This window comes from Vombatus ursinus, unplaced genomic scaffold (assembly GCF_900497805.2).
Source record: "Vombatus ursinus unplaced genomic scaffold, bare-nosed wombat genome assembly UNPS02011591.1, whole genome shotgun sequence".
Lineage (NCBI taxonomy): Eukaryota > Metazoa > Chordata > Mammalia > Diprotodontia > Vombatidae > Vombatus > Vombatus ursinus.
The window spans coordinates 550,241-570,701 of record NW_020951369.1 but is presented as its reverse complement, the minus strand read 5'-3'; the positions used below and the strand labels follow the sequence as shown (position 1 = coordinate 570,701).

The window sequence follows — 20,461 nt, the reverse complement described above, 5'->3', positions numbered from 1 at the left end:
AAACAGAGAAAACTTTTTTTAAAAAATTATCTATTAATTGAAACCAACTCCAAAATATTTCTTACTTTTAAAGATGCAGTCCCAGAATTGTTTAATACAACTTGCAGAGACTTACAGAACCAAAGATGTAGCAGAGACCTCAGAATCCATACAATCTCTCACTCTAAACAAGAATCCGTTCTTCAACATTCCTGATAGGTGGTTATTCACCTCATGCTAGACGTCCTCTTGATAGGAAGCAGAGAAACTTGAAAGGTATATCTTTCAAATTTTTGGATAGCTCTAATTTTTGAAAAAGGCAGCTAGGTGGCATCTTGGATAGAGTGCTGAGCCTGAAGGCAGAAAGATTCTTTCTTAGCTCAATCTGGCTGTGTGACCTTGAACAAGTTACTTAATCCTGTTTGCCTCAGTTTCCTCGTGTGTAAAATGAGCCGGAGAAGGAAATGGCAAGTTAATGAGAAGTTAATAGCAAGTCATTCCAGTATCTTTGCCAAGAAAACCCCAAATGGGGTCATGAAGAGTCAGATATGACTGGAAAATGACTAAACAACAATAAAATTTTGAAAAGTTATGGAGCTAAATTCTACTACCCTGTTCTTTTCAAACTCTATCTTGCCCACTTCCAATGCACATGAATCTAAATATTCTTTCACATAGCAGTTTTCAAACACTTACAGATAAAGACCATGTCCTCTCCACCCACAACCCACCACCCACTGAAGCCAATATCTCCTCAGTCAATATTCTCAATACTCTCAGCTTGAAGGATCCTTCAGTTTGTAATTGTGGGTCATCTGTCTACTGACAATTCCTCAAAGACTATAGCAGACCATCTTAATTAGATGGTATGACCAACCTTCTAATGCTAAGCCTCTCTGTACTTAGCTAGTCTAGCCTCAGACAAAAGATAGACAGCCATCTCCAAGCCCATATTAAAAACTTTTCCAGGTTAGTTGTTGTTGTTTTTCAGTCATTCGGGCATGTCCAACTCTTCGGGACCCCATGGAGCATAGCACTCCAATATTATCCATGGGGTTTTCTTGGCAAAGATACTGGAATGACTTACCATTAACTTCTCCAGCTCATTTTACAAATAAGGAAACTGAGGCAAACAGGGTTAAGTGACTTGCCCAGGGTCACCCAGCTAGGAAGTGTCTGAGGTCAGATTTGAACTCAGGAAGTAAGTCTTCCTGACTCTAGGTCTGGCACTCTATCCAGTGCACTACCTATGAGCTCACCCTTAAAGGCAGCTAAAGAATCTAGAAGATGAATGAGCAGAGGGAGTCCATTTATGACATGGAGATTGGAGCATACAAAGGCATATAAATGAAAGATGGAGTGCTGATTTCAGGGAACAGTAAGTAAGCCAGTTTGGCTGAAATGTAGGGTACATGATGGGGGAAATGTGTGGAAAGGAAGACTGGAGTCAGATTGTGGAAGGCTTTAAATGCCATACTAAAAAATTTGAATTTCTTAGAGACAAAGGGAAACTACTAAAAGTTATTAAAAAGGTAAGTGAATAGCCAGACTAATGCTTTATGATTGTGTGAAGAATGGAGTTGTTAATAGTAGGGAGATCCATCATAAAACTAATGCAATAGAATAGAATTGAGGGGATGAGAAACTGAGCCAGGCTGGTGGTTCTATGAATAGTTAAAAGGGAAAATGTCCAAGAGATGTTTTGGAGAGATTATCCAGGGGGACAGAGTGATCAATGGTGGCAAATGCTAGAGAGAGGTCAAGAAGGTTGAGGACTGAGAAGAGGCCATTAGATTTGTTGATTAAAAGATCACTGACAGAGAGAACTGCTTCATTTTTTTTAATGAGGCCAGAGGCCAGATTGAAAAGGGTTGAGAAGCAAGATAAACAAAAATGACGTAGTTAAAATTATAAGGGAAATGGGTAACTAGGGTAAAATATTTGCAGCAAGTTTTTCTGATAAAAGTTTCTATCCAAAATACATAAGGAACTGATTCAAATTTTTTAAGAACAAAAGACATTCCCTTATTAACAAATGGTCAAAAGATATGAACAGGCAGTTTTCGAAGGAAAAAATTCATATTATCAATAGCCATATAAAAATGCTCCAAATATCAAATAATTAGAGAAACAGAAATTAAAGCAACTCTGAGCCTCTATTTCATACATATGACAAAAAAGGAAGATGACAAATGCTGAAGGAGCTGCCGGAAAATAAGTACAATAATGTTGGTGGAGCTGAGACTTGGTTTAGTCATGCAGAAAAGCAATTTGGAACTGTCTCCCAAAAGTCACTACACTGTACATACCCTTTGCCCTAGCAATACCACTACTAACTAGGCCTATACCCCAAAGAATTTTTTTAATGATAAAAAGAATCCATATGTATTAAAGTATTTATAGCAACTCTTTTTTGTAATGGAAAAGAACTAGAAACTTAAAGGGTACCCACCAGGAAAATGACTAAATAAATTCAGGTATATGAATATAATTAAAAATTATTGTGGTATAAAAATTATAACATGGACAGTTTCAGAGAAAACTAAGACCTATATGAATTGAGGCAGAATGAAGGAAGTAGAATCAGGGGAACAATTTAAACAGTTACAATAAGAAAACAACTTTGAAAGACTTAAGAACTCTGATCATTGCAATAATAAACCATTATTCCAAAGCATCAATGAAGAAGCATGCTACCAATCTCCTGATAAGCGATTGATTCAAGATGCACAATGAAACACATACTTTTGCACATGGTCAATGGGGGAAGTTGCTTTGCTTGACTATGTATATTTTAATACAAGCTTTTTCTTTTTGTGGTTGTTCAATTTGGGGAAGGGAGAGAAGGTAGAGAAAAAAATGGATGCTTGCTAAAAAATTTTAAAGGAAAAAAGAATGAGAGAAGTGGAGTAAATAAAAGTAGAGAGCTTTTTCTAGGAGTTTGTGAAAAGGAGAAGCATAGGATAGTAGTTTAAGGAGATGATATGTTGGTATTAGTTTTTTTAAAGGATGACCTATGCATACAAACAGTGGGGAAATGAGTAAGGAGATATGTATTAGGGAAAGAAAAAAAGGAGATGACCAAAGGGGCAAACTATTATTATTATTTTCAACATTCACTTTTATAAGATTTTGAATTCCAAATTTTTTTCTCCCTTCCCTTTTATTCCCCCTCCCCAAGACAGCAAGTAATCTAATATAGGTTCTACATGTACAATCATATTAAACATATTTCCACATTAGTCATGTTGTGAAAGAAGAATTAGAACAAAAGGGGAAAACCACAATAAAGAATGTTTTTTAAAAAGGTGAAAATAGTATGCTTTGATCTGTATTCAGACTTCATTCAGACTTCTCTCAATGTAGATAGCATTTTCCAATATGAGTCTTATGAAATTTTCTTTGTATAAAATTTGTCAGTATATTGCTGAGAAGAGTCAAGTCTATCAAAGTTGATCATCACACAATGTTGTTACTGTATACAATGTTCTCCTGGTTCTGCTCGCTTCACTCAGCATCAATTCACCTAAGTCTTTCCAGGTTTTTCTGAAATCTGCCTGTTCATCATTTCTTATAGCACAATAGTATTCCATTACATTCATAAACCACAACTTGTGTTCAGCCATTCCCCAATTGATGGGCATCCCCTCAATTTCCAATTCTTTGCCGACACAGAAAGAGTTGCTATAAATATTTTTGTGTATGTAGGTCCTTTCCCCTTTTCATGATCTCTTTGGGATGCAGACCTAATAGTAGTATTGCTGGTTAAAAGGGTATGGCACAGGTTTATAACACTTTGGGCATAGTTACAAATTGCTCTCCAGAATGGTTGGATCACTTCACAACTCCATCAACAATGCATAAGCGTCCAGATTTTCCCACATCTTCTCCAACATTTATCATTTTCCTTTTCTGTCATGTTTGCCAATCTGATATGTATGAGGTGATACCTCAGAGTTGTTTTAATTTGCATTTCTCTAATCAATAGTTATTTAGAGCATTTTTTCATATGACTATAGATAGCTTAAATTTCTTCATCTGAAAACTGCCTGTTCATATCCTTTAACCATTTATCAATTGGGGAATGACTTGTTTTCTTATAAATTTGACTGAGTTCTATATACATTTTAGAAATGAGGCCTTTATCAGAAACACTAGCAGTAAAAATTGTTTCCCAGCTTTCTGCTTTCCTTCTAATCTTAGTTGCATTGACTTTGTTTGTACAATTTTTTTTTATTTAATGTAATCAAAATTATCCATTTTGCATTTCATAATGTTCTCTACCTCTTGTTTGGCCATAAATTGTCCTTCTCCATAGATCTGACAGGTAAACTATTACTTGCTCTCCTAATTTGCTTATGGTATCATCCTTTACATCTAAATTCTGTACTCATTTTGATTTTTTCTTGGTATACGATGTAAGATGTTGCTCTATGTCTAGTTTCAGCCATAGTATTTTCCAGTTTCCCCAGCAGTTTTTGTCAAATAATGAGTTCTTAGCCCAGAAGCTGGAAGCTTTGGGTTTATCAAATGTAGATGACTATTCATTGACCACTGTGTCTTAGGTACCTAACCTATTCCACTGATTCACCACTCTATTTCTTAACCAGTACCAAATAGTTTTGATGATTGCTGCTTTATAATATAGTTTTAGATCTGGTACAACTAGGCCAAAAGGGGCAAATTCTTGAAAGAGATGAGAGACTGTGGGATCAAGGACACAGAAGAAGGTTTGACATTGGCAAAGGGAAGAGCTACCTCCACATCAGAGTTTAGAACAAAGAAGATTCAGAGGAAGGGTTATATCAAGGGTATTTTTTTTAAGATACAAAATAGATGAAAGGGAGAGCTTATAAGTGTATGACCTCTGTTTTCTCATTCAGGTATTAGGTGAAATCTTGGGGATTAATCAATTCAATTCAATAGATTCTAGCATAAAAGAATTGCCTTGTGGCAATGAGGATCTGTTTGAAATTGGATAACATAAATAACATAAAATAACATAGAATCTAGTAAGAACAGTTTGACCACTTTGTCCAGCATCATTTAGGAACAAGTAAAAAAAGAGCAGAAATAGCAGAGGGTAGGAGTAATCCTGCTCTGGCTAGGTATGAATGGCAATAAGACAGGGAAGCAAAGATTCAAGCTTAGAAAGCAGTATACAATTGAACTGGTTAACTATAAGGTCGAGATTGGAACGAAAAAAAGTGAAGCCAGAAAAAAGGGATAATAATCAAGGAGAGTATTGAGGAATGGAGGGACTAGAAGTTATACCAAGGATTAAAAAAAGGTTCAAAAGGACTAAGACACAGAAAGAAATGGAAGGATCCCCAATAGAAGAATTTCAAAGTTCTTGATCATGTCAATGAAGCATGTATTGGGTTGTAGAAGCAGACAAAGCCCCTCCCACTTTAAAATATTAATAGAACATTTTTTTAAAAATATCTCAGTCTGAAGCCTTTGGATTAATCTGAAAGAATCTTATCAGTCCTTCCTTATCAATTATTTTGTCACCTCTGACCAGCTGGGAGAAAAACCCATGAGGAATGTGGTCACAGAGAGATTTAATGATTTTAGAGAAATTATTATCCAAGATTAAATTACTATTGTTCTGCTTTGATGAAGCAAACTGTTAATTTTTACCTTACCCTGAGTTGCATAACTATGTTTTAGCATATTGTTAAATTTTCCTTGTTCAAGATTCCTATAAATGATACTTCTAAAATGTCTTTTATTAGAGAGATGTCCTAGGGCTTAAGGGCTCTTTCTCATTTTTGGCATTTCTCTCTAAAGCAGAACAATGGGATATTTTTTAGAAAAATAACAAATTTTTAAAATTTCTGGGTGGCATGGTCTAAAACAAAGAGTACAGCAGCAATGTATTTATGCCACAAAGGGACACTGAGACCATGGGTTTGAGCATAACTGAGTGGAGCTTAGGTGAAGTGAAGTTGTAAGATATAGGAGCTAAAGAGATTTATAAACTGAGAGGCCAAGATGGGTGAGGGAACATATAAATTGATGTCTCCAATTATAAGAAAAGGGGTTGAGATGAAGAAAACTACAAAACAGGTACTGAATTCCATTGAAGGAGCAAGAGTGACTTTGGTGGGAGGAGGCGGGTTCTAGATCTTTGATCAGAATCTGAACAGGCTGATACATATAGATAGAGCGAACCTCTAGGGAGAAGAGGTTAGTGAGTGATGACATCAGGCATAAGTTCTGAAGATGGCAGTGGGGAGCAAAGAAGTATGCTTATTCCTTTTCACACTCCAATGTGTCTGGGTTATTTAAAAAAAAAAGTGCATGCAGTAGTAGAGAAGGTGATCAGGGATATAGTATCTTTAGGGAGAGGAGTTTGGGGTGGGGGGGCATTCAGGTCACTGTGAGTGCCTGAAAGTGGACTAAATGAAGAAAATTTTAAGATAAAGAGAAATTTATTAGCAGTGGAATGAGGGTTCTAGAAGCCTTTTTAAAAGAAGCAAGTAGAGCTGGAGAGGGGCTTCAAAGGAGGATGGCTAAGGTAGGTGGGTATGAGATAATGGGGAGTGGAAGCAGGTAAGGGTAGATATGGTTTTCACTTGAGCAACTATTACCACAGGGCTTAGGAGAGAAGAAAGTGGAAGTTTTCTAGCAATAAGATGGGAATGTTGTATCTTTGGACTGGGGATCTTACCTCATCCTAGTAAGAAGAGCTGATTCAGGGGTCCGAGTCCAGCCAACTGGACTCGGACTCCTATTTATGGAACTCCTATAGACTAGTTAAGGCATATGATGACACAGACATATGATTTCACTGATACAAGTAACTCTCACATGAGGAAACTCCCTCTAACAACATAGGCTGGCATTTGCATTGCAACTTATTGTAACAACCTCTGGCAAAATGTTGCCTGGACACAAAGACCCTGGGAGTTGTAGCTTTTCCCTGCTTGGGAAGAGAAGAAACCAGTGTGATAACAGCCTCAAATGAGAGAGCAAAAGTTTTTCAGGTATCGCAAATGGTGGGAGTTTTGAAGAACCCTCAAAATACAATGAGGAGTAGAGAGAGGTCCCACAACAGCAGCCCTACTGTAGGAAGCAGTGTCTGTAAAATATTCAGTTTCCTTGTTCCAAACCATGAGAGATGACCTCTAAATGGACAAGCAGAGAGGTGTGTGACTCTTTTTATCACAGGCATTTGCTCCAGTAGCAGGAACAGCAAGAGAAAAACAGGCAGGAGGAATGGGCAGTCTTTACCCTGCCCTTGCCTCACTTCCATTTAATTATGTTTTTTTCATTCTGTTAAAGAATACATTTGCTGGGTTTTATATTATTTCTCATAAACACTTGTGGATGATCCTACCTTTACACTCATTACCTGGTGTCCCTTTGTTTGCACTATGAGGTTACAGTGGTAGCTACATAGGAGAGAGATAGCTTTCCTAGAGCAGGGTTTAGCCCCGCAGCCCATTGTCAATTTTGTTCACTCACTGGGGACATATAAACACAAGCCTTCCAAAGAGCAGAATTTCTAGTAACCCAGGCCATTTTTTAATACATCAGCACAATAGATGAGATCCTAAGCAAAACCAGATGTTACATTACAATCTTAGCTGTCTAGGACACAAAGAGATCAAATAATTTGCCCAACTGTCACTCAGCCATTATATGTCAAAGGCAGGATTTCTCTGAGGCAGTCTATCAACCACACCACAGCTGCCTCAGGTAGAATGTGGTAATTTAAAAAAAAAAAATTAAGTCTGTTCCTTTTACTTCTATGGGTATGATTAAATAACTATGTATGCAGTTCAATTCTGCATAATTGACTGTTAGGTTATACTTCTGTAACTGAATGGAAATGCAGTATAAAAGAAAAAGAACAGGATATTATCTGAGTTGGGAGAGGTATGCATTATGAGTCCAAGTAGATAAATTTACACATAGGGACCACACCCTTGGGTTATCACCTGTGAGGCAGGGCTAGGGGATGGAGGGAGTCAGCTCTGAGAAAGAGAGCTTGTGTTTCCCTCAAGCACTCTACGTTTGGGTGGAGTATGTAACTGCTGCAGTAAGCATAGAATTACCAGTATCTTTTCTTTATAGTTGTAAAGGATTAGGCAAATGGCTGTGCCATGAAGAGTGGGGCTGTCACTAAAGTAAAGTTTAAGAGAGGATTTTTCAAATCTGTTTATAAAAAACTCATAGATCTACCTGAAATGTCAGAGATTTCTCTGGAATTTTTGTTTTTAAGAAAGTTTTATGATTTTTAAAAATATTCTTTTCTTGGTTTCATTTTGTTTTTGTGCTTCCTATTGGATTCCTTTTTGAATCAAACTATGGTTTCATTAAACTTTAAAATTATATTAATGTTCCAATTTTATGATAAAACTAGAGTTTTCATTGTTGTCATCTTAGGTATCCATGTCTGATTCATTGTCCATTGTGAGTATTATTTGAACTAAAATGTATTTAACTATTTTATGTGCATATTTGTTAACTTTTAAAGTACAGATTATTTCATTCTTCATATTTGTATCCTCAATGCCTAGCACCTGCCTAACACATAACAGGTGCTTAATAAATTCTTGTTGATTTATTGAAGCATTTCAATTGAATGCCAATAAAGCACTTTTGATAATAAGAATAAGCACTAAGGATTAAAATATCAAGGAAACCCTGGATGGTACTGAGAATTACTTGGGAGGGAATAAATTAAAATCATTATTAAATGTTAAAAGGATACAGGAAGATGTAGCTTGTAAGTAACCTGAATCAGTAACACAATCTAGCATGCCTAGAGAGATAAAAATTGGGGAGACTACATAGAAACTAGTAACTAAACTCCCCAATGAAAAAGAAGGAATGGAAATGAAACCAAGACTCTTCTGCAAAAGGAGAAATTATCTGATTCTGTGAAACCCATGTATAATGAAAATATGACATCTGGAGGAGAGCAAGCTAGATAAAGGCCAGTATAAGGACTTAACTGTGCCATGTTGTGAATCTTCTCAGGAGAGCTGCTAGGTCCATCTGGTCAGGGACCATTCAGGGCTGGGATAAGACATGCTAATAGTGGATAGAACATATCACATCATTGGCAGTTGATTGAAGTCAAGAAAAAGAAACTAATGAGCACTCTCCAAGGACCAGCATTCAATCTGCTAGGCATTCTGAAATCAGAAGACTCTCATGTCACAGTGTTGGAATAGTAGCAGAAGCTGAAGAAGTAATTTGTCACTACAGAGAATCAGACAATTCCTCAATACATCCCAGTGAACAGAGGAGAATCCCTGTGAGTTGGCACTGTGTAGGCCAGATTGCTGTAGAAGCTAATTAATGGTCAAGGGAACAATGAAGTCAGAAGTGGTATGAGGAAGTCCCTAGTAAGCACTAGACTGATAATTAACAGGTAGTGAATGGCAGCTAACTGGACATCTAATTGGACTTGAGAGAGTGAAACAGTAGATGCTCTGTAATGAGCTATTGGACACTCTAAAATCATTCAAGGGGGAAAGTGACATCAAAAAGAAGTTAGAAAAACTCCTTCCAAAGTACCTTTGGCTTTTTTTTTTGAAGTCTTTACTCTTTTTTTAATTAATTTATTTTTTTATTAATTTTATTTTTTAATTAATTAATTAATTTTAATTTAATTTTATTTATTTGTTTTATTAATTTATTATATTATTTTATCAATAATCACTTCCATATGCTTTTGAGTTTAAAATTTTTCTCCCCCTTCCTCCCCACCACCCTCCCCAAGACAGTACACAATCTGATATAGGCTATACATTTACATTCATATTAAACATATTTTCATATTAGTGATGTTGTAAGTAGAAATTAAAACCAATAGGAGGAACCATCAGAAAGAGGAAACAAAACTCAAAAGAAAAGAAAAAAATAACAATTCGGCTTCCATAGTTCTTTCTTTGCATGTGGATAGCATTTTCCATCACAAGGCCTCTGGTGATGTCTTAGATCCTTGTATTGCCAGGAAGGGTTAAGTTTATAAATATTAGTCATCACATAACATGGCTGTTATTGTGTACAACGTTCTCTTGGTTCTGCTTACTTCACTCAGCATCAGACCATACAAGTCTTTCCAGGTCTTTCTGAAGTCAGTCTGTTCATCATTTCTTATAGCACAATAGTATTCCATCACATTCATATACCACAACTTGCTCAGCCATTCCTCAATTGATGGGCATCCTCTCAATTTCCAATTCTTTGCCACCACAAAAAGAGCTGCTATGAATATTTTTGAACATGCAGGTCCTTTTCCCATTTGTGTGATCTCTTTGGGATATAGCCTTAGAGGTTCTGGGTCAAAGGGTATGCACATTTTTATAGACCTTTGGGCATAGTTCCAAATTGCTCTCCAAAATGGTTGGATCATTTCGCAACTCTACCAACAATGCATTAGTGCTCCAATTTTCCCACATTTTCTCCAACATTTATCATTTTCTGTTTTGTCATGTTGGCCATTCTGATAGGTGTGATGTGGTACCTCAGAGTTGTTTTGACTTGCATTTCTCTAATCAATTTAAAGCATTTTTTCATATGACTATAGATGGCTTTAATTTCTTCATCTGAGAACTGTCTGTTCATATCCTTTGACCACTTACCAATTGGGGAATGGCTTGTATTCTTATAAATTTGACTTAATTCTCTATATATTTTAGAAATGAGGCCCTTATTAGAGAGACTGGTTGTAAAAATTCTTTCCCAATTTTCTACCTTCCTTCTAATCTTAGTTACATTGGCTTTGTTTGTGCAAAAACTTTTCAATCTAATGTAATCAAAATTATCTATTTTGCTTTTCATAATGTTCTCTATCTCCTGTTTGGTCATGAATTCTTCTGTTCTCCATAGATCTGACAGGTAAACTATTCCTTGCTCTCTCAGTTTGCTTATAGTATCAGCCTTTATATCTAAATCACGTACCCATTTTGACTTTATTTTGGTATATGGTGTGAGATTTTGGGCTATGTCTAGTTTCTGCCATATTCTTTTCCAGTTTTCCCAGCAGTTTTTTTTTTCAAAGAGTGGGTTCTTATCCCAGAAGCTGGGGTCTTTGGGTTTATCAAATAATAGATTACTACAGTCATTGACTACTGTGTCTTACATACTTAACCTATTCCACTGATCCACCACTCTATTTCTTAGCCAGTACCAAGAAGTTTTGATGATTGCTGCTTTATAATACAATTTAAGATCTGGAATGGCTAGGCCCAAAGTACCTTTGAATGAAGGGACTATATATGTGTGAACACCTCCTGGTCACCTAGATTTTTAGGCAGGAGCTCAGAGAAAGCCCCATTGAGAAATGGAAATGTGTATGGAAGCATTCTAATTAGTCTAGGGCTCCATAGACCACTTCAGATAGATTTCAAGGAGTTGGTGAACTTGGAACTTTTAATATTTTAATAACTATATTTCTATATAATTGTTTTCCTTGGTAATCCTTTGTATTTTATTTTGTGCATTAAAAAACAATATTCTAAGCAGGAATTCATAGGATTTGCCATACTGCCCAAAGCATCTATGACAAAAAAAAAAGGTTAAGATTATCCCTGATTTAAAGAAACAAAGGACTGTGGAATCAGAGGTTACAGCAGCTGAAATGCAAGAGTTCCACCAACAGGGAGCAACCAAAGAGGAAAAGCTGCCTTCTGTGACAAATATGCACCTGCTATCTGTCCATGCACATACTGAGTAAGGTCAAAAGGAGGATAAAGGCATCAGTTAATCAGAAGCTGAGTGAAAGTGGAAAGAGGGATGCATTTGGAGGATGGGATCACTCCTGACCCTGAAGATCCTAAACCTAATTTCACCACCAATTCTTCATGGGACCTTTCCCCTGGGACTCATAGGAAGGACCTAATGCAGAAGGGATAATGAGTACTAAAGGTGTCAGGTATCTTAGTTTACAGGACAGAGGATCTCAAGTGATCTCTGCATTGTAGTTGTTCTATAAGAGAAATTCATCTCAAAAAATACCTCTATAGCAGGGGTTCTTAACCTTTTTTGAGTCATAGATCCCTTTTCGGCAATTTAGTGAAGCCTGTGGGACCCCTTCTCAGAACAAAGTTTTTAAGTGCATAAAATAAAATGTTAGATTTCAAAGTAAAACATTCATATTGAAACGTAATCATCACAATATTTTTAAACCTAACTCATGGACCCCAGGTTGTCTATTTATAGTCTATTCAGGGGCTAAGAGGCTATAGAATAAGTAAAAACCAACTAAACCTGGACTACCTTAGTGCAAATGAAGGTCCTTAAGGAAATTGTGGGTGTCAGCAAGATGGTTGCTATCTTGGTTCTAACATAGATCATTTTAGTCCATTTAGTACTAGAAGGAACTTCAGAGGCCATCTAGTTCAACCTCTTTTAAAACATTTTTCTTTTTAAATTTTAAAAAATATATTGCATTAATATCATTGATTTTTGCTGCACCTACATTTTTCACTGTATCCTTCCCCCACCCTTCTCCTAGAAAGTCATTCTTGATAATTAAAAAATGGAAAAAAGAAGGGCGAATGAAGGAACTCACAATGGATAGCTTTCATCATCTCAGTAGAGTTGAGTTTATCTTCTGAGAGAGAAGGCAAGTATGAAATTGAGTCTTGGGGATAAATATGTCATGGACTGACCTCTCCAAATTTATTATGATTTTCTCTTTATAGGCACGAATTGGAAAATTCAATTGGTGTAGTTGTAACAGTACCAGGTCATGAATAATTAGCCAAACAATATTCTGAGTTGGAACCCCAGTTTCTTGACCTTAAATTCTTTATTGGTCTCCCAAGAATATGATATAGCAAAAAAAAAAAAAAAAAAAAAAAAAGACAACTAGAAGTGCACCTAACATTTCCAAACAGATCAGTTCTAACAATCTTAGCACTTTGTTGGCACCTACCTACCACGAAAATAAATCCTCTCCATTGAATTTATACAGGGAAAATAATGATCTGCTAATGTTGTGGATAGTAATTCAAGTGAAACTTCTATAAGATAAAAACAAGAATTTAATTTGCCTGCGAACATCTTTCCAATCTTGTTCTAGTTAATAGCTTTTTTCTTTATGTTGTTCTTTATGACTGTCTATCCCCCAGGTGAACTTCATGAGATTTCATTCAAAGCACTAGCCCCTCTATTTCTCTTATTTGGAAGACACCCTAAATAAATAATAGCACTTATCTCAAAGGGTTATTGTGAGGGTCAAAGGAGACAATACATATAGAGGGTTTTGTAAACATCAAAGTGCTATATGGATATCAGTTATTATTATTTCAATTTTTTTGAGTACATTTAGTTAAGCTCAGTGGTACCTACATATGTTGGACCCAGAGTAAGAGTTTGTGGTGTCAGATACTTAAGCTGAAAGGAGAAGGTTAGGAAAGGGAGTCTTCCTAAAATGAAAGTAGAAAGGGAAGAGAGAGAATTGAAAGAATGGTTAACAAAAAAAGGAGATTTTTTTTCAGGCTGTACATATGCCAAAAAACAATTGATATGAATATACAAACTAATTAAACTTGTGGTTAAAATCAAACATAAAATGAAAATCAATCCATATTTCAAAAAATTTTGCTGCACATCTTCCTTGCTATGATTTATACAATGTATGTCTCCCAACCACCCCCTACCACAATTTCCTTTTGGAAAGTGAAAAACACAAAGTAATCATCTATTTTGGTTTATGGATATGATCATGCATTGTACACTGAATGTTTACAATTCAGTTCAATTTTTCTTTTTTACACAATATTATCTTATAACCATTTTTGCCCAACTTATGATCTCATTTCTGTAGGAAAATTCCAGTGAGGAAACTCCCTCTACTAATTCAGATCAATAACTGATCTTCAATCTCTTCCCTTTCTTGGTTCCTAGGATAATTTAAAATAAGTCAGATACTTAGCTATTCTCAGCAATACAATGATTCAAGATAATCCCAAAGGACTCATGATGAAACATTGCATCCACCTCCAGAGAAAGAACTGATATTGTCTGAATACAGACCAAAGTATACCGTTTTTCACTTTCTTTTTTTCTTTTTTTCTTTTTTTTTGTTTGAATCTTCTTGTACAAAATTACTAAAATGGAAATGTTTTACTTGAATGAATATGTATAATCTATATCAGATTGCTTAATGTCTCAGGGAGTGGAGAGGGGAGGCACTGAGGGATAGAATTTGGAATTCAACTTAAAAAAACAAACATTAAAAATTGTTTTAACATATGATTGGAGAAAAATAGTATAAAAATAAAATGTCATATAAAATTTTCAAAACTTGATTTTTTTCTATTTTAAATAAAGTGTCAGCAGCTGTGTGGTAGATAGAGAGGAATGAGACTGGATATACTTTAAAAAAAATTGGGGGGATTACTGAAATTGTCCAAAGGGCCTGAACTATAGCTATGGCCATGTGGGTGGAGAGAAGGTCATGAATTCAAAAGATGCTATGAATGTAGAAGATCATAAAATCATAAATCTAATATTGGAGTGGACCTCAGAGTTCATCTTAACCACCCCCCCCAACATTAAAGTTGAGAAAAAATAAAGTCCTGGGGAAATTAAGTGACTTTTTCGGGGTCATACAGGTAGTAATGTCCAGATGTAGCATTCAAAACCATGTTCTCTTATTCCAGATCCAATACTCTTTCCACTATAACAAGTTTGAGTATAATCAGATAGGAAGTGTCAGAAAAAGAGAAGAAAGGAAGATGACTGCTGAGGGGTTTTTATGTCAATAGGAGCTGAAGTGGTCAGGAGAAGTTTTGTGGAGGAGATAGGACTGAGGCCAGGTTTTGGAGAATGTATTGAGGTTGGATAGGTAGAAGGGAAAGAAGACAGCATTCCTCACATGGGGAAATAAAATATCCAAGGCACAGCTATAAGATTAAGTGTAGGGGCAGTGACATAGTGGATAGAGCAATGGTGCAGTGGATAGAGCACTGGCCCTGGAGTCAGGAGGACCTGAGTTCAAAATCTGGCCTCAGAAACATAACACTCACTAGCTATGTGACTCTGGGCAAGTCACTTAACCCCAAATGCCTCACACAAAAAAAAAGAAAAGAAAAGAAAGAAAAAAAGAAAGAAAGAAAGATTAAGTGTGGCACATTCATGGGATAAGGAAACCAAGTAGACCAGAGTTGAAATTGTGTGCTGGAGAATTGAATATGATTGGATAGGCAGGGTGGGAATAGACTCTGAAGAACTTTAAAAGTCTGGTGAAGTTATTTACTCCAATACCATAGAAGATGGACATTCACACAGATGTAAGACAGTTATAAAATCAGACTATCCAGTTGTCAGCTAAAGGACTGTGCTGAAAGCAGATGAATTATTGATTTCTCTTGCTGGTAAGAGTACCTGCAGGCAGCCTCTAAAGACATAACTAGCCCAGAGTTCTGGGTTTGTGTTTTTAAACTAGCCCTCACACTGCAAAGCTAACTGTATTGTCAAGAGTGAAAACCAGCTAAGGCTTCTTCGTGGCAGAGCACTGAAATATGGAGATGCCCAGATACTTGGGTGGCTTTGCTTCTGTGGCAATATTAGGGATCTCCTATTTCCTGTTTCCCTGAAAAGTTTTGTGCTGTGGACTGTGCTAGAGACTGTCTTAAGGCATTACATACTCTACAGAGCTTCTTAAACATTTTCCACCCAAGAGCCCTTTAGCACTTCTTATATTGTGGGTTGCAACCTCATATGTGGGATCATGACCCACAGTGAAGTAGCATAGCTCTCATAGGGCAGGGAGAGATTAGGTAATGAGGTCATTGATAGATGTCCTCAAAAATATCTCATTCACCTGCATCAAAAGTTATAGGGTAAACCAATTCGAAAGAATTCAAAGAAAAGATATGTAGGATTCCAGGGACTGAAACTCTAAAGGCAACATTGGCTCAAGAGGGACAGGAGACCTTAAAAATAGGGAATTCTGATGACATTATCCAAATAATTTCAGTAAGGAAGATAATTGTGGGAGGAAGCACTATCTAAAGACACTGATGTGGCTATATAAGGAGTTCAATGGAGAATTCAGATTTTAAAATGACATCTAATAAAGACGAAGTATGGGAATACAAAAGAGGAGAACAGTACCAAGAAAATAATGTCAGGGAAGTTAAAGTTCAGATGAGATTTATGAGAAATGCTAAGGGCAATTTTTTAAGTCTTAAAAAAACAACTATGTGGGGGACAACCAGAAGAACAAGAAAGAGATAGGACTACAGATTGAGGCTAAATGAGATGATGATTTTTTAAAAAGCAAAACTTCTTAATTCTTATTTATTTGTGCTTTCTCAACCAAGAAAAATTATCTCTTTAATGAATTGTCAGAATTCAAGGGAAATGAAATGGGGGAGAATGAACCTACTTGCCTTCATTTAGGAGGAAGAGGAGAAAGAGGAGTGGGGGGGAGAGATCTTTCAATTCAGTTCAGTTTAACATTGAATCCTGGGAAATATTTAAGCAAGATTCTTAAACAAATATTTTGTGAGCATTTTAAAAGTAAAGCAGTAATTGATATGAAGAATTTGAACAAAATTTAGCAAAGTGACCATAGTAACATATTACAAAAATTATATAGTATGACGAGATTGAATTTATACCAGGAATGGAGAAATGTTTCAATATTAAGAAAACTTTACACAAAATAGACCACATGAATAATAAAAAACACATAATTATGTCAATAGATACAAAAAGTATTTGTCAAAATACATGTATGTTTAAAATTATTAAGAAACATTGAAACAAGCAGACCTTTCTTTAACATGATAAATAGCAGCTATCTTAAATCAAGAGTTAACATTATCTACTATGATTGAGCTATGCTAATATAATCATGAGAATGTTATCTAAATTAATTTATAAAATTATTGTCACACCAATCAAATGATCTGAGATACTTTATACAACATGACAAAAATAAATAAAATGAAATTCACCCAGAGGAACAAAAGACTAAGAATCTCAATGGAAATCATGAACAATAAAATAGAAAAGAAGTGGTTCTAACAATACCAAAACTGAAACTATACTACAAAATATAATCATTAAGCTATTTAGTATTAGTTAACAACAGAAAAGTTGATCAATAGAACAGGTTAAGTAAACAAGAGATAGGGGTAATGGAAAACAGTAGCATAGGCTTCAATAAATTCATGAAGACTAACTACTGGGGTAAATGCGCCCTATGTGACAAAAATTGCTGAGAAAATTGGAAAAAAGACTAGAAGAAATTAGGTTTATACTAATATTTCACATCAAATACCACAATAAATTTCATATAGATACATAACCTAAATATAAAAAGTCATATCAGAGAGGCTGAGAAAGAATGAAAATAATGAATAAAAGTAAAATGGAGGAAAATTCAAAAATAATTATAACTTTGAATGTGAATGGGATATATATAGCAGCTCTCTTTGTGGTGGCAAAGAACTGGAAATTGTAGGGATCCTCATCAACTGGGGAATGACTGAACAAGTTTTGGTGTATGGTTGTAATGGAATACTACTGTGCTATAAGAAATGATGAGCCCAATGATCTTAGAAAGGAATGGAAAGACTTGCATGAAATGATGAAAAGGAAAGTGAGCAGAACCAAAAGAACACTGTATACAGTAACAGCAATATTGTTTTAAGAATGACTTTGAGTGAATAAGTCATTTTGACTATTATAAATACCCAAATTAACTATAAAGAACATATGAAGAAAAATGCTATCTGCATCCAGAGAAAGAACTGATAAATAGATGTATAGAATATTTTTACATATAGGTAAATAGGTGTGTGTAAATATAAGTAAATAAATATATTGGTAAATAAATGTGTGTGTGTGTGTGTGTGTGTGTGTGTACCTATTTGTGTTTAATGATAGCCATTTCTAAGGCAGGGGCAGGGGGGGAGGGAAGAAAAAAAATAAAAGAAATTTACATAATAACTTTGTTTAATAGGAGGGAATAGCAAGTTGTACATAATAGATTTGCAGATTCATGTGCAATCATCTTTTTTATTATACTGTCTTATGGAAATGCTTGTTCCATGAATTAAAAATAAAATAAATTTAAAAAATAAAAAGAAGGGCTTAGAAGGGTGGGCACTCTAATGTACATGGTGGAGATGGGAAGAAGCTCAACCATTTTGGAAACCAATTTGCAACTGTACCCCAAAAGTTACTAAACTGTGCATACCTTTTGATTCAGTGATACTACATTGATATATTCCAAAGAGTTCAAAGATAGAGGGAAAGGACCCATGTGTACAAAAATATTTATAGCATCATTTTAATTTCAGTAAAGAACTAGAAACAAAATGGGTGTTATCATTTGGCAATAGCTCAACAAATTGTGGTATATGAATGCAATGGAAAAATTACAAAATGACATAAGGAACAGATCCAGAGAAACCTGATAACATTTACAAATGCTAACATAGAATGAAATGAGGACAACTAGGAGGGTAATTTGCACAAAGATTATAATAATATAGAGGAAAGCAACTGTGAAATACTTAATGACTCTGGTCAATGCAATGACCAATCACGAATTCAGAAGATCTATGATAAAGCATACTTCCCACCTCTTGGTAGAGAAATGATGAACTAGAAGTGCACTAATGAGACCTAAATTTTCCAGCCATGGATATGAAATTTGTTTTGCTTTATTATTTGTATTTGTTTTAGGGACAAAATAGTTATGGGTGTGGGCATTTGAATAGTGGTACTGGTGCAAAAAAAAAAAAGGAAAGGGAAAGGGGAAGGAAGGGGGAGGGAAAAGAGAGGAGGGGGAAAGGGAAGGAAAGGAGGGGAAGGGAGGGGAGAGAGTAGAGAGGAGAGGATTCATTGAAAATTAGTCATGCCAGACTTTTCTTTTTTTCCTTTCTTGAACAGGGGCTATTGGGCCAGTAGGTCAGGAAAATGTTCTAGACATAATATATCTAGATGTCTGCAAAGCATCTAAAAGAAAAAGTCTGATATTCTTATGAAAAAGATGGGTAATTGTGGGGTAGGAGACGTCACAGTTAGGTATAGTTAGAACTGAATGAATGACCTGATCCAAAAAGTATTGATTCTTTAGTGAAAAGAATTGTCTAGTGAAGTATCACTGGATCAGTCTTTGATCCTATAATATTCACCATTCTTATCTATGATTTGGATTTTAAAAAAATAGATGGCATGCTCAGCATATTTATAGGTGACAGGAATTTGAAGGGATAGCTAATGTATTAGATAACAGAATCAGGATCCAAAAATATCCTGACAGGTTGGAGTGACAGTGATGGGCCAAATCTAATAAAATAAAATTTAGTGAAAATACATGAAAAATCCTATACTTGGGTTTAAAAAAACTCAACAGCACAAATAGAGAATGGGAGAGATTGAGGGTTAGAAAACAACACATGTGAAAAAATGAAACTGGAGGTTTTAATGAACTGGGAGCTATATATGAGTCAACAGAGTGATATAGAAACCCCCAGAAAAGCTAATGTAATTTTCTGCAATAACAAAGATATAGTGCTCAAACAAAGGGAAGTGACAGTAATCGCCTCAGTTCAGACTTCATCTGTTCTGGGTGCCATATTTAAGAAGGATATTGAGAGTTTGAGACCATATAATAACAACAGCTGATAAAATACTTTAAGGTTAACAAAGAACTTCACACATATTAGCTCATTTGATCATTACAATTAGTTTGTGAGACAAGTTCATTTTATAGAGGAGATAACTTCCTCAGAGAAGCTAGTAAGTATGGGAGGTAGAATTCAAACTCCAATATCACTTAATTCTAAATACAAAACTCTTTCCACAATACTATACAAACTACAAATCTAAGTAGTCCTTCTAGAAATTAGCCACATAAATTAAGCCTTTTAAGCAAAATCCTCCAACTACCTAAGTGAATCAGCCACAGCTAAAGTGAAGTCACTCTTATAAGTGTGCTTTTGGATGACTGTAGAGGAGAAGAAGAGGTTTGCGATGTCTCTGTAAAAATTAAAAAGAAAAAATTTATACCAATTTCAGTATACAAAATATTGAAAAACACTAGTCAGAGATCCTCATATGTAAAATGGGGCTAATAATACTTGTCCTGACAGAGGGTAATAGTTAAGAGAGCTGGCCTCCAAGCCAAGAAGATATGGGTTTAACCTGTCTCCAACATATATTAGTGTGTGTCCATGAGAACTCTCTAGACACCTCCCTAAGGCTATAAAGTGCAGAGAAGATGACAACATGCCTTGGTATAGAAGGCCCAGGAATTTTCTATACCAATGAAATCCCAGGTCTTAGTCTCTGCCCCTTAATACTTTCACCACCCTACTTCAATGGTTGTTAGAATCAAATGAGATATGGTCTATAAAGTGCTTTATAAAATCTAAAGACCTATAAAATCCATTGTTAATTACTATTAGAAAATTATATATGCTGGAGGAAAAAGGCAGAGAGACTAGAAAGTGCACACAATGGAAACAAACAGAAGGATATAATG

General features: G+C 35.5%; 1 protein-coding gene across 1 annotated transcript in view; it reads right to left on the bottom strand.

The window, feature by feature from the left end:
• OCA2 (OCA2 melanosomal transmembrane protein) overlaps positions 1-20,461 on the bottom strand; it is a 556,217-nt gene that overhangs the window by 251,270 nt on the left and 284,486 nt on the right. The window lies entirely within an intron of this gene.